Source organism: Falco rusticolus, chromosome 6, assembly GCF_015220075.1.
Source record: "Falco rusticolus isolate bFalRus1 chromosome 6, bFalRus1.pri, whole genome shotgun sequence".
NCBI classification, from domain to species: Eukaryota; Metazoa; Chordata; class Aves; order Falconiformes; family Falconidae; genus Falco; species Falco rusticolus.
In genome coordinates this window covers 10402378-10417416 of record NC_051192.1, presented here as the reverse complement: position 1 = coordinate 10417416, position 15039 = coordinate 10402378, and the positions used below count along the sequence as shown (strand labels likewise).

The window sequence follows — 15039 nt, the reverse complement described above, 5'->3', positions numbered from 1 at the left end:
CTGCCAATGGATGCAGGTAAAAGCAAGAATGGCTGCGCTGTCTAGACTGCTCTGGAGCAGTGGTGGTACAGCCAGAGAAAAGGGACCATGGGTGCAGTTGGTGTGCATATCTCCAGCTCCGCCTGCGGGTGCTGTGATCAGCGGTGTGAGCTCTTTGAACACCCAGAAGCCCTGGGGATGTGAGAGCTGGCTGAAAAATCACCCCTCTGTTCCTATGCAAAACCCAGCTTTGAGCTGAGCCAAGGAATCCTTCACCAAAATTCTGGGCATCTTCGACAACCAGTGACTCTTATATAACAGTTTTGAAAGAATGCCATGTTGGGGGATTGTGGAAAGCAAATAGAAACCAAGACAATAATGGAGATATTTTAAGAACTGAATCCTAATGCAGAATTCACTTATTTGTATGCTTTTTTTTTTTTTTTTTTTAATTGGTAAACAAATGCTAGCATTTATATTTCCTTCTCTTGCTGTGTGAAGGGGGCTCTAGATCAACTCTCAAATTTTAGGCTCCTCCTTGAAATACAGTTAGCAAATGTTGCAGTGCTGTTGTAATGGAATCTTCTATGTTAGTGGACTTTGCCTTGCACAAGAATATTTGCATTGGAAAAGGCTTTTGTAGGCTGTAATTGGAGTTTGTGTCTTAATAAAACACAGCTTGCCAAATTAGCACCACTTCCATTTCTATAAGTGATCAAGTATAATCAATAAACTTGTTGCACTCTTGTTTTGTTGTATTGATAAAGAGAGGGTTGTAGATCTTTAGATTTGCACACTCATACTGTTAAATATAGAAGTATTTCTTTTGCATAACTCTTTAAATTTAAAAGTAGTTCAGAGCTGGTTGAAAAATGAGGAAAACAAACCTTGAAGATCGAGCTGTGTGTCTTGGGTGCTGCCTGACCTCCTCTTAATAACATTTATATTCCACATACTCCAATCCATAAGTGTAAGACAAGTCTTAGGAATATTCTGTGGGTTGTCTTTTTGAAAACTCTGCTTTTTATTAAAAAATAAAATATAAGGTATAACAAGATGTATTGATGTTTCTAGGCTGTATGGATTTAACTGACATACCAGGCTTCCAGAAGGAAGTAAATTTCTCTTTAAGTATTATATAATTTGAGAATCTATATAGTTTTTTTTCTCCTTCTGAGGATTTGTCACACAGAATTTGCAGCTCTGGTTCATTTTATTTATGCTTTTTTAGTGCTTTTTGAGTTGTCTATGTGGACTTTTCTGCATTGGTACCTTAAGTTGCAACACATTTTTATGTGTTTTGATAGGTGTTGTTAATGAGCTTGCAGCTTTTTTTTTCCCCTCTTCCTGCTGTTTGTGGGAGAAAGTTCCATGCTGAATTGCTGGTATTCAACCTGCTTCTGTGGGGAGTATCATTTCAGGGGGAGGATTACAAGTTAAACCCTCTTTTTGGCACTGCTTTGTATTTTAGAAGCATTTTATTATGAACAGTCTTCGACCATTTCAAACTTCCTATAGCAGATGTAAGAGTTGTGGAATATTGTAATATAATCTGTTGCTTTTGTCTGCAAGGGTTGGTTTTCCTCAGTACCACATAGGCCTGTTTCAGTCTAGATTCTCCACTGCAGCCAGGCTATAGGCTTCAGACTTTTGCTGTTAAGGTAAGTGTTCTTCCCAGCATATGTTGAGGACCCAGATACATGAAGTCCAAGTATATTGCTGCAACCGTACTGGTGCACTTAACACGCACTTCAGAGCTTGCCATCAGCTTCTCTAACAGACTATTGCAGTGTTGCCAAACTTGCAATATTTTCCTTCCTGCCCTTAAGAATTAATAAAAAAACCCCAAACCAACCCCCCAACAACAACAATCCCTAAAACTCACCAAATAAACCCAACAAAAAAACTCCCCCAAAAAATCCACTGCAGTGCTGGCCAAGCCTGGGGATCACAGAATCATAGAATGCTTTGGGTTGGGAGGGATCTTAAAGATCATCCAGTTTCAACCCCTCTGCCACGGGCAGGGGCACCTTCCACTAGAACAGGTTGCTCAAAGGCCAGGCTGAACAGGGCTGTGGATGCCCCATCCCTGGGCAACCTGTTCCAGCACCTCACCACCCTCACAGTGAAGAGTTTATCCCTAGTATCTAACATAAATCTACCCTCTTTCAGCTGAAAGCCGTTCTCCCTTGCCCTATCACTACAGGCCCTTGTGACAAGTCCCTCTCCAGCCTTCTGGCCGGGCCCGTTAGGTACCGACAGGCTGCTATAAGGTCTCCCCAGAGCCTTCTCTTCTCCAGGCTGAACAACCCCAAGTCTCTCAGCCTGTCTTCATCGGAGAGGCATTCCAGCCCTCTGATCATCTTCGTGGCCCTCCTCTGGACCCGCTCCAGCAGGTCCATGTCCTTCTCATGCTGGGGTCCCCAGAGCTGGATGCAGTGCTCCAGGTGGGGTCCCATGAGAGCGGAGCAGAGGGGGAGAATCACCTCCCTCGACCTGATGGCCACGCATCTTTGGATGCAGCCCAGCACACGGTCAGCTTTCTGGGCTGCAGGCACACCTTGCTGGGCCGTGTTGAGCTTCGGATCAACCAGCACCCCCAAGCCTTTCTCCCCAGGGCTGCTCTCAGTCCATTCTCTGCCCAGCCTGTATTTGTGCTCGGGATTGCCCCGACCCACATGCAGGACTTTGTACCTGGCCTTGTTGAAGTTCATTAGGTTCACATGGACCCACCTCTGAAGCCTGTCAAGGTCCCTCCATGTGGGATCCCTTCCCTCCAGCGTGCCAACCACCCCAACGGCTTGGTGTCATCGGCAAACTTGCTGAGTGAGGGTGCCCTCGATCCCAGTGCCCATGTTGCCGACAAAGATATTAAACAGCACTAGTGCCAGTACCAACCCCTGAGGAACACCAGATAGGAAAGATTCAGTCCTGAACCAGTGACAGTTTTTCAATATGTGCAAATGGTATTATTCTAAAAATAGTTTATCCCAAGTAATTAAGGACTAAGAATTTCTTTTAACGTTGGTGGGTAGAGAAAATCTCTAGTGATTTTACCAGAAAGAAGTCTCTAAGATACTACAGCTTTAAAATCTTTTTATATTTATGCTAATAAAGTGGCTATAGATACTTGTTTTTTAAAGGTTCTTTGGACTTTAAGTAATTAACTACACCTGCTTTACAGCTTCAGTAATTAAAAAAAGTAAGTAAGAGCCCAAGAGGCTTTTTTTTCCCTCCTCTCCCCTCTTAGAGAAGTAACTTGACAGACTTTTTCGCTTTTTTTGGGTCTTCATATATATGCTCAGATTACTCCTTCATATAGATATATATCCTAACTTAAAGAAAGACTCTCTAAGGAAAGTTTAAAAAATAAGTTTTGTATTTACATTGTAGACAGAGGTAGAATTTACATCTGGCTCATTGATGCACTTTTTTTGGATGCCTTGGAAAACAATAGAGGATCAAGTCTGTGCAGCATTAATTCAAATAAGCTTCTAAATTTAAAATCATTTTGGTAGGTAATGTTTCAAATAGAAATAACCTAGATTCAAAACCCTTCAATGAAAAAAATAGCTTCACATATGGTAGAACTGTCAGAAATGTAATTTTTGATCACTTTTATAGTAGAAGAGAATTAATGAAGAAAACTCAGACCAAAACACCTTTAATAAAGATTCAGGTTAAAGTATCAATTTTATAAATTAAAAAGTTGTGTCGTGTCGTGTGTCCGTGTGTCCCCCCCTTTTTTTTTTTCCTCTTTTGTTTAGTCTCTTAAGACAAGTTTGGAACATATCCTTCTTCTAAATTTTTTTTGTTCCTTTTTTGGAGGTGGGGGAGGGAACCTAGCTTATTCACTGGAGTGCCTTTTTTTTTTTCCGTTTAAACAAATGCAGTACTTTTGACTGCACCCTACAAAATGCGTCTGTTTTCAAGTAGCATAATAAAATGTTAATCTGTTTGATTAAGAACAGTACTCTTAATAGCCTTGTACATACAGAAAAAAAGGGAAAATATGCATTGACAAAACAGGAAATATGTCCAGTATCTGATAATTTCACCCCAAAGAAGACTAACCACCCATTAAGTATACAGATTACGTGACATTGTTTTTTCCTTTTAAAATATAGCTTGTTTTCTGAGCAGGGGATTGACAGTTGTTGAGGACAGTGTCCTTCAAGAAAAGAATAAATAAATAGCACATGTAATAACCCTTCAGCCTGTCTCTTTTTCAGTCACCAATATACATCAAGCCACTCCTAGAGTTTATATATTAAATTACTAGCTGCTCTTTTGAGACTGTAAACACCATTGCCATGTCTTCCATGGTAGCCCTTGCAAATCACTTACATTTTGTTAGTAAACAGGAGATGTGCAAAAGTGATTATAGTTAGGATTATGAAACTGTGTTCAGTGAAGACGTCTGCATGAATAGCTGTAGTGCAAGAAATTTTGCTCGGATAAATTCAGCTCATCACTTGAGCCATTCAAGAAGAGAAGTTTAGTATAGTTGTCTGATCTAGCTCATTGAGAGTCAGCTGAGCATCTTCTGGTGACACCCTTGTTCTTTAACAGAAAGTGTATTTCTTCATCCCACTTCTTTCCATTCCAAGGGAGGGATCTGCTGGGGCTTTGTATCATTACTGTGACTAAAGCAGGCTTCGACAATTTAACTCTAAGAACCACCAAGTTCTGTCATAAATGAGCTTAAGTCATGTAAATGGTTGAGGGTCATGAATTTAGCCTGGAAAAGAGAGCTATAAAGCCATAAGAGCAGAAGATTTGGGTTGGGATTTTGTGCTTAAATGCTGTCTCCTAAATCAATACTTAAAAGCGGCTGGATTTTGCAAAATGTGGAGTATCAATAAACACCTTTAAAATCAATGGAGAGTACCATGTTACTTTTATTTAGGTACTTAGAGGTGAGAATCTAAGTCTAAACTGTGGTTTGTAAATATGCACTTGTTTTTGAAGAAACCAAAGAAATAGTCTCTTTTGAAATGAGCAGGAAACCGTTTATACGTATTTCTGCATGAAAAATCATCATAATCTGAGTTTTTTGCTAGTTCTTACATATCTCAATGAAAGTCATGTGACCTGCGCAATTGTGTCTGTCACAATTTATGTGTTCCCTGCATCTCCTTATATTTCTGTCCTTGCTTCAGTCTATTTCCCTTCTGTTGCAGAGGGAGCTGTGAGAATGCGTGTGCATGGAAAGATTGATCTGTCTGAGCACTGTATTTGGTAGCTGAAGAAATGAAAACAAGAGTGTGGAACAAGGTAAAATTAAAAAAAATAATTATCTTTCAGACCACTGCCCTGGCAGAAGCTAGTAAATGTTCCACAGTAAATACAATTACCTTATAAAATGCTTTGCAAAATCAGGAATTTGATTACCTCACTGAAACATGCAGCCAAAGGCTTTTTAGCTCAGTCTTGCCTTTGGAGACACTGCTGTGCTGTTCTTGTAGTAGTAGAAGGAAATAAGCCATTTTATTTTAAAATAAGAACAACATTTTTTTTATACTTTCCTTTCTGTACTTTTTTTTTTAAATACTCCTTTATACCAAAGAAAACTAAGGTTAAATTAATGGTGCAAATCAGCTTTATGAGATTTAGGATGAAATAACAATGCTTTTATTTTTCAAGCATCCATCTGCTAGATATCCGTAGAAGCATATTTGGGATACATGGCCCTTGTGAAACTTATTAGAAACTGATCATCTGTGAAAGTTTGCACTCCTAAGCAGATGGAGTAAATGTGGCAGAATTGTTAGAAGAGAGCGTTATCTTCAGATTTCATTTTGTGTGCTGGGAATGATTTGACATTTGCCCTAAGAACTAGGGGTTTTGGCTTACCACGTATTTCCTGAGTGGCGTTACATGTTAATGTGAAAGTTATGCCTGAACCATAGCTTGACCAATTAATGATAGATATGATATTTAATGAAGGAGCATCTTAGAAGCAAAAATACATCTTAAGGGGGAGGAAGGCAGAGAGCAAATGAAACATCAGGAGAAAACAAAGATCCTGGGACCATTGTTCATCCTTCTGCATGTACTCAGGGTGTGTGAGGGCCAGACCCGTCATGGAGAATTGAACCCTGAGGCAGCAGAAACCGCAGAAGGAGCTGCCTTTATTGCTAATTAAACAATGAGGCATTTAAGTGTTTCTTGAGACTGAAATGATTTTCTGCAGTGAGGTTGGGTCCCTGTATCCAACTGGAGCTTTTTAGCCTCCTGCATCCACCCAAAGTCCTGCCTGGAGTCCGATGCCATGCTGTTGAGGAGCAACAAAACCTGCAAGTTGTCCAAACCTGCAAGTACAAGCTTGCAAATATCAAGCGTTTTAATGACAAAGCCCCTCTGTGGCCATCTACAGACCCTTACCTTCTGTAAGGGTAAGGTTCCACCTCGGGCTGCTGGTGTTCTGCACGTCATGGTGTTGAAAGCCTGGAGGCGGACTGTGCTAAGGCTGCTGAGTAAGGCTTTCCAAAAAGCTTTTCCCTCTCGTATACGCAGCAGCGCAGACATGCCTGGGAGTACCAGATGGCCTGCAGTAATTTTGTGTGACCTGTGACCTGCCTCGGTTGCACTGAGAGTCATTTCAGCTGCTGGTAGTATCTTAGGAGTGCACAGATAGGACTGAAATACCATCTTTGCCTACCTCCCCCCAAGACTGTGTGTGTTCTAGTGCGCTTCCAAGAGAGCACACAGCCCCTGTCCCTTGCTGGATAATGATCTGATCTTATTTTGCTTACCAACAGTTCTGCTGCAGGAGTGTTAAATGCAGGTTAGACAAAATATTAGATCTTTCTAGTGACTCATTTAGTCCCTTTTTTCTTCCCAGCTGGTCTAAGTCATACGCAGCTGTGAGAACATTAGCTCTGAAATTGTGAGCAACGCAGACACTTTATATGCGGCGGTGCATTCCTTTGTATCTCATGGCCCACATGGTGATGGCTTCTAAATCCCTTATCATAACTGCCTCAGGATGGAAACAATTTTTTTGTACCAGCCGAGGTAAAGATGACATTTCTTGAGCTGAGGGAATTTAATGTGATTGTACTGTTCTCCAGGCCTCGAAAGATTATGCTGTGACTTCCATTCATCACAAAAACGGGGCTTTTTAGTGGCTTTTTCTAATTCCCAGATAAGAATCATGAAATTATTTTGGGGGAATAATATTGTTAAAGAATAACTGGTGACAATTACACAGAGGTGTTTTATTGAGCTATTTTCTCTGCTCTTCTGCAAGAATGGGAAAACAAATAAATACACCTGCTAGTAAGATGCGATATTGCAATGACTGTGCTTTACTGTTGTTGCATGATTCAGCACCTGGTAACTGGGCAAATGTACGTAAAATCTTTCTTCTTTTAATCGACTCTCTTTCGCTGTTTGTCTTTGTTCCTTTTTTGTTCAACAGCGTTTGTTTTCATCTTAATGGTGGCTTTTTATGACTCACGGACACGCAGTACAGGAAATGTAGTGGAGCCTTGCTCTTGCTAGGTAAGGTATGCTCATCTGCGCTGCTCCTCGTTCACTGAAGTGAAGGGAATTGTGTGTAATTAGGACAACTTGCATTTACTGAAGAAGCAGAAGTTGAGCTCAGGGTGTGCTTTACGTGATCTCATACACCTCTGATTTATTTTTTTTTAAGCTTTTCAATCAAATGTCACTCGGCTAGCTCAGAACAAATGTGGCTGCAACCTAGTTCCTCCGTCTGCTAGGACATGCATGCATTCTGTATCAGAAACTTGTGGTTCTCTCAGGCAGGCAGTGTTTTTAATGCGTTTGAAGATGTGATCTTCACTGAGCTCCATCCCTTCAGACAAGATGTCTGATGTCCTGAGGGTCCCATGCCATAAGAGGACAAGTCAGGATTAATTGCCATCACATCACATTTCAGTTCTCATGACAATGAACAGTTAAAATAGTTACTCTCTTCCCTTATTATTCATCCTGTTAGCTTATGTAGTAAGTCTGCTTTATAACTTACTAAGTTTCAGCAATGTTTCTGGGAGCAGAGCTGGGTATGAATGCTCTGAGTAGCAGAGCACGCTGAAGGGACAGTGTTTCATACTGCTGATGGTCTCAAAGCTGGTCTAAGATGCTCTTGGAGCACAAGCAAAAAGGCTGAGTGTCCTTGCGGGTGCATAGCTCGCTGTCTCATCTCGTTATGGCTTCTCAGCTGTTCCTGTCTGTATGGGATACTTCTTTTTTTTTGATACAACATCAGTTATATAGGGGTGGTTTCCCAAAGTGTGTTGTTTGCCTGTGACTTCAAGCTGTTCCTTATGGGTGACCCTTACCTCTCTGGAAAAGTGCTGTTGGGTGGCAGTGAAATCACTTGTGTTGCCTGCCCTTGCAACGAAGGGCCACAGGACTAAGTCTGGTGTGATTATCTTAAATACTGAAAATGGAGAACACAATTAGAAGTTGATGCTACTGGAAGTGGATATGGTAAATAACTTGCAAGATTTGCAAAACTGGAAGAAATTTTTGCACACTTCTGGGACATCTGAAGGTGTTCTGCCTTAACCATGGTTTGCTGCTCTTTAGAGTAAAACAGCCCCTTCTGAACATACTGTGAGGTTTTATCATGCTGGTGGGTTCCCATAAAACCTTTAACCAGCATCGCCAACAAAAACTTGTCTGGTTTCAGTAGTCTTGAAAAAGGATTGCAGTGTCACCAAACCCATACGGAGATGATCAAACACTTCACTTTGGAGAATCAGTTCGCCTTGTTGTGAGCAACACATTCGCTTTGTTTCAGTTGTCTTATTCTTCAGTTTACATGAGAGGCAATGTCATAAAACTAGCGTTATTGTTTCTTAAAGGCTCACGTTTTCCTGATACTCTTTTCTAGCCTGAAAACATCAACTGATGTCATAGCACTTACTTTGCTGTGGAAAGGTGATGATATCATGAATTCAAGGATTATCACTTCAGCTGTGTAACTGGTAACAAGAACATAGGAACTTGTGAACAAACCCAGCATTTTAAATAGATTTTTGTAGGGGAGGGAAAAATTGGCAAGATCCCACTGATCTTTTGTTTTAGTATTATTGTAGTGAGGGAGGTTTATTTGCCCAAAATATTCATGAATAAAGGGAACTGTGAGTAATGAAAAGTGAAATACTAAGTGTGGTAGTTAATAAATTACAGGTGAATTTGGGGTTTTGGTTGCTGTGTTGGCCCAGCCTTATTTGAGAGATACATCCTCTTTTTTCAATAGTTTTGGAAACTTAATTTTCACAACGGTGCATCCAATTAACAAAAAGGAAAAACTTAAGTATCCTTTCTTACTCTATTTCTTTTTTTCCCCCTCTGCTTTAAATGTTTGCCTGCTTTCTTGTTTGCTGTTCTTTAATTGCTCTGTCTTGAAAGAGAGAGGGCTTTTTGATTCTCCTCTTGGTCTTTCCTTTTTGTGGCTTCTCTGTCTCCTTTCATTCCACTTGTCTCATTTCCACTTTGTAAATTTTATTCTTATCTTCTTTCTTTTGTTTCCAACTTTATTCCTTAGCACACCTGTTTTTATGTGCCTCCTCTGTATATCATGGGGGGGGGGGGGGGTGAAGCTGGATAGTAGGAATATGAGAAAGCACTTGATTCACAAAAATCTCTTCTTACCTTTAAAACACAGGGGAAGCTGGATAGTAGGAATATGAGAAAGCACTTGATTTGCAAGAATATGTTCTCAGCTTTTAAACACAGCAGGTGTTTTTTTTCAAGGTAACTTAGACTTGCATGACCACGATACAGGTTCTCATTAAATGTTCTTATTGTCTTCACAGTCATTTGTGTTGTATTTGAAAATGTTTGCAATGTCCTGAAAGAGTATTGTATCTTGGAAGCTCTTAGTAAATTTAAATTCAAATAATCTCACAAGAAATTTGATGGTATTGTTTAATGGAAATGGACTAGCCTAGATTAACTGGGTCTGGAGGAAAGAGGAGAATCTTTGCTGTTCCTTATGTTTCTGGATGTGGGAAGTGTAGCTAATGCCCACAGGGGATGGAAATTGAAATCAGCTCTGGAAGTGCAGCAGATTAGAATTTGTAATCGTTCCTCTGCAGCGTAATGCACATTTCATCCTCAGGGTGATCTGGTGCCATGTGCTAGTGGAGATCCTCTGACAGACAAACTCGTGGCTTGTGCCAGGGTGCAGCTCCTGCTTCCCATCCTGCAACCTGTGTCTGTCAGCTCTGGCAGAACTAATATTTATACCCATCTATAGATGAAATGCATGTTCAATGAGCAGTAAAAATGGAGGGCAAAGAATGCAATCTGTTTCTTCCACCAAGAGAAGAAATATAAAAACAAACAAAAAACTCCCTTATTTCTTCTTCTGTCTGTGGCCTCCACAAGGTAGGAGACGATTGCATTGTTGGAACCCATATGTGACATAGCAAGGATCTTCTGGGTCTGCAGTGATACAACGAGTGCTTGCTGCAAGGGGAGGAGGACTGTGTCTTAATTCCTGAGGGACCATCTGTTGGCTGAAGCTGTGGAGGGAGATTTTTGCAGAAAGGGAGGGATGTGATGGGGAGGATTTTGTGTCCAGCAGGTGTCTCTGGGAAGGGGACATAACACAAAATTTACTTTTCCACTTTAAGTCCTAGTAGAGTTACTGTTGCACCGATGTATATTTGGTATACGTTGTGCCCTGAGCGTTTTTTAATGACTGTTTGGCTTCTATGTGAGAAGATAAAAAGTGAAGAAGGGCACAAGAATTACAGGCTTAGCAGTTGCTGTTGTTGTCTTTTTTTCTTTTCTTGGCATTTTGCCTGTTCAGGGATGCTGGATCACAAATATTGATTTCTTTTTTTTTCCTTTTTAATTGGGAGGTGGGGGAACTGTGGCACATGACTGTACTGTTTTATGAGAAGTAGGGGAAAGCTCTGTTCTTTTTAGATTTAAAAATGTTAGATTTAATCTCAGCATTGAAACTAGATCTGCTTAGAAAAAAAAAAAAGGTCACATTTTGGGCCAATTTCCACTATCTCTTAAAGCTTTAGAAAAAGCAAAGTACATGGTCACTCAGCCTTTAGTAGCTCTCTGTCCACATTAATTCAGGTTTTGTCTAGGCTAGGGCTTTTTCGAAGTTACTGAATTAAGTTCAGTAGTTAGTGTGCAGCATTGGCAAAGGCAAGGTGACAGGGGATTTTGCAGCTTATTCACGGACAAGCTTGCCTGCCTGCCCCGCTTGCCTCCAGGGTCTTTGTCTTCCATTCACTTTATACTCAGCATAGCAAAAATCATCAGAGGGCAAGGCTGAGTCTCCCCTTCTATAAACAGAAAGTATTGCCCTTGCTTAAAAAGAAAATGTGGTGAAAGTTCATAGCTTCTCTAGCTGTTTAGTAATTCTGATTTTGTTAGGAACTTTTCTTATTCTGTATGCCTTTTTCTTACGCTGCATTGTTCTGGTGCTGGTCAGTCACGCCTGAAAAGCTAGAGTTCAACACTTCAGTGAAACTCATTAACGTCACAGTAGTCCTCTCCACTGCAGACTCTTGCCTCATCAAGAATAAGTAATTCTACATCACTTTGCTGCTTTAGTGTGCTGAGATTTCCCTGTTTTGGGGCAGAAACAATGTTTTCCTTATGGTTTTTTTCAATCACTTGTGCTTTTCCTTGTGTTCTCATCTTTTTCGATTTGATTGAATTACATGAATTTTATTAAGAGTTTGAAATTCATATTCCTCAATTTTCTGGTTTGTTATTGTCGATGCAGAGAGGATCCCATTTTGTTAACAGTGAATGTCTAACATGACTGACAGCCGTCATGCTGCTGCTTCTTCCTTGAGAGTAGGTTACATCGGTTTTGATTTGGAAACCTACACAGTTTTTCTCATAGATAGCTACACTAACATCTATTTGCATTAATGAAGGGAAGGTTGATACTATGAGCTTTGGTGATTGCTTCTAATAGTTTTCCATTTCCTATGCAAAAATTCTTTTGCTGGGAGATAGTTCTGTCTCACAGCTCCATGGTGCTTCAGAAAGAGTGTTCAGCCACTGGCCTCATCCTAGGATTTTCAGGGGATGTTTGCAGATAAGTTCCAAGACTGTCAACGTGAGAATGCATTTGCAGTGTGCTATAGCTGGGAGGAGTTACCTTTGGATACTCTGTCAAGCCAAAGGACAGTGGTTTCATCGTCTCATCCAGGTAAGACAAAATTGGTGCAACAGGAGGTCCTAGAGTTATTTGTAGGTGTTTACTAAGAGTGTAGTGTCAGGTGAGAAGCACTTTAGAAACTAGGGACTGAGTTTGAAAAATTGGTAAAATGACATCAGCTTAAGCAGATGACTGCTTCCAGTAATTTTGTGGGGCTTTTCCCAGCCTTTTATTTTCACTGAGGATAAGGTGAGTGCATCATGCAAAGTGCTTCTCTTTGGCCACCAGCATCGCTGGGCCTTGCCCAGCTCTGCCCTGCTGTTGCCTTCCCTGTAAGCTGATGTAATGCAAACCTTCACCTACCTTAGTTGTGGAGATATGACTATGTGAGGAGGGGGAGGGATGTGCAAAGCTGTCACCTCTGTGTCCACAGCATTAAGCTTTTGCTCTCTTACCAGGTCCCCTTGTTGTCTGTGTGTAGGTGAATTTACATAATGAGAAAGACTTGATCCCTTCTGCACTTGGCAAGAAAATTGTTCAGAGGTAGATGTGTATTTTCCTACTGCTGCTGTTTCTGAGTGCGTCCCTGAAAACAAGACATGAAACCATTTGTGCATTTCTCAGAAGTTTTGCCATCTCTCTTGAGCAGGATTGCTATCAACAGTAGTAATGGGTATAGAGCAGTCAAAGAAGATGAGGATAGATGTCTGATGTCGTCTGCCTGCTGTCTGGCAGTGCCGCTAAATACTCCCGTCCTCTGGATGATACTTTCCACAAAGTCCTGACTGGCCAATTAGATAAAAGCATCATGATAATTAAACAAGTAGAAAATAAATAAAATATCACCACCTGTATAGCATGAGTATGAAGATGTTGGATAGCTCTATCTTGCATGCCACTGGGACAGTCTTTCCCACTAGCGTTTGGAAGCATTTATTACTTAGTGTACTTACTACTGGGAATGTACTCTGCCCATCTGGGAAGGCACACAGGTCCTGGCAATTTAAAGTTTGTGGTAAAGTTCGCAGCGCAGGGTTCGTGGTAGCTGACAGCGTCCAACCAGGAAGGATCTGTAGACCCTGCCCTTTCCCTCTTGCTCTTCTTGAGCTAAAGCGGGATTTGGCTCCTGACCTCATTTGACCCTGCGGCTACAGTGGGTCATATCGTGCCCTTGGATGTTTCAGAGGAATTCCGTAAGCACACAGCTATTGACATCAGTACTTGGCCAGCGCTTTCCTTTTTCCAGGTGTGTCTTCCTGGTTACAAAGGTTGAATTTCAAGGTAAATTCCCACATGATGACAATATGTCATCTCTCCCAATTGTATCTCTCCTAAAAGGGCATTTTTTTTTGCCCTGTTGTTTTTATCATTATGTATGCCTAATTCCCGCTCAGTCAGTAGTACACAGGATGGTTCACATTCCCAAATTCACATGACACTGAAAGTCTAAAACTGTTCTTCTTTGAGAGCAGGGAATATATTATAAACTATTGAATTTCATATCAGAGAACAGAGGTGAATGAAAATGATGGGAGAATTGTAAATACCTTCTATATGCTTCCTAACACTTGTGGTCAGAGACTGCAATAAACAATAAGAGATCAGCCTCATTATTCTAATTGCTTTGCAACAAGAAAGCATTCTTCTCTCAGTATAAATAGCCATTGCTGCTATTGCAGCAGTGTGAATTTGTGGCAGCTGAGAATGTGGCCTCAATGCAAATCCCGTGCTTTCTTCCTGTGGCATACTTTTGGAAACAAATGTATTTTGTTGGATTAGAATTGATTGTGACTTTAAAAGCTGCTGAATTGCTTCAGTTTCAGTGGAAGTTACTAGAAGTTGAATCCTTTGTGGGGTTCAAGCTCGTGACAGTATTTAGGCTTGTGCAGCAGCTCAGCTGTTTGAGCAGGGCTTAGATGAATAGATAGTTCCTGAGATGCATGCTTTCCAAAATCAGGGCTTAATTCACACCTCTCCTTTAAATCTGATTTGGGATCAAATATTAAGTAGCGCAGAAAAAAGATCTCATTCCGGGAATTCCCATCCAGTCAAACCCCCCCCCCCCCTCCAACTCAACAGTTTAATGACATTGTGGGGCTTTGTTGTTATTGTAGGAGCCAAAGGCAAGCAGGGTGCAGACTGAGTTATCAGAGTTAGTACCGAACTTGAAGGTGCTTTATCAAATTATGAATGAGGTGAATGATAAACTAGGGTTGGAAAGCTGGCTTTATGTGGACTGCTTCATAAGAAGAATTCCCCGGTAGCTTTTTCCTCATCTATCAAAGTTAAGTTTTTTACTCTCAGAATAGATTACTTATAATAGATGTTTCAGTGGAGGTAGGGGCAGAGGACCATTACTCTATTCCTTTTTTTTAAACAGGAATAAATAGCCTTGAAAGCAGGTAGTAAATTTTTACATTGTACATTAGGTCATATAGTAAAAATAAACTTTACAATAAGTGCGGGGACAAAATTGTGCAGTAAATTCTTATGGCAAGATGCCTGCCTTCTTCCCTTGTAAATTACTTAATTTTCTGCATTCAACATGTCGGTCCCATTCCTACATCCACCTTGCATTAAGAATCAAAGTGAAAACCATCAGCTGCAGCAGTCTATCATTTTGTGTTTCCAGTGGAGATAATTTAAGTATAAAACAGTGACATTGAATATTGATAGAAGATGACAGGCTGTGATTAAATTTTTGTGCTGGGTAAAGCAAATGGCTGGAGGATTGAAGAGAAAACAACAAAAATATGGTTCAGTATTGTGTGGTATCTTGTTTTTTAATAAGACTAATCAAATGTCCATTATTAGCTTTAAGCACTAGAAAAAATGTTGTTCTTCCTTGTTTTGGACAGGCCTTTCAGGAAAGAAAAAAGCAGACATAAAATATGTACATTTCACATAAAATACAAGGTGGTAGTTTTGTCCTTAGGATG

General features: G+C 40.6%; 1 protein-coding gene across 3 annotated transcripts in view; it reads left to right on the top strand.

Annotated features, from left to right (window-relative positions):
- DISC1 (DISC1 scaffold protein) overlaps positions 1 to 15039 on the top strand; it is a 205600-nt gene that overhangs the window by 155638 nt on the left and 34923 nt on the right. The gene's annotated exons all lie outside the window — the stretch shown is intronic.